General features: G+C 55.0%; 1 pseudogene; it reads left to right on the top strand.

The window, feature by feature from the left end:
• On the top strand, positions 1–99 carry LOC145718890 (small nucleolar RNA SNORA70; annotated as a pseudogene; the record flags this gene model as incomplete).
• Positions 100–269: the final 170 nt, after the last annotated feature.

Genomic DNA, 269 nt, shown 5'->3' with positions numbered 1-269 from the left:
TGGGGGCCCAGTGTGCCATGGCTGCAAACAGTAGCCTCCTTGGTAGTGTATGCAGCCTGTTGATTGTATGGGTTGCCCTAAGGGACCTTGGAGACAGCTCTTTCCAGTGGACACTGAGGTCTGACCTCATGCTATCTCCAATCTAGGCTGCAGACAGGTATGCGGGGTGCCTTTGGAAAGCCCCAGGGCACAGTAGCCAGGGTCCACATTGGCCAAGTCATCATGTCCATCCGTACCAAGCTGCAGAACAAGGAGCATGTGATTGAGGC

This window comes from Leptonychotes weddellii, unplaced genomic scaffold (genome assembly GCF_054177405.1).
Source record: "Leptonychotes weddellii isolate Sample4059 unplaced genomic scaffold, ASM5417740v2 HiC_scaffold_244563, whole genome shotgun sequence".
Classification (NCBI taxonomy): domain Eukaryota; kingdom Metazoa; phylum Chordata; class Mammalia; order Carnivora; family Phocidae; genus Leptonychotes; species Leptonychotes weddellii.
Note: the sequence above shows the minus strand (reverse complement) of the source record. Positions and strands in the feature narration are given on the sequence as shown.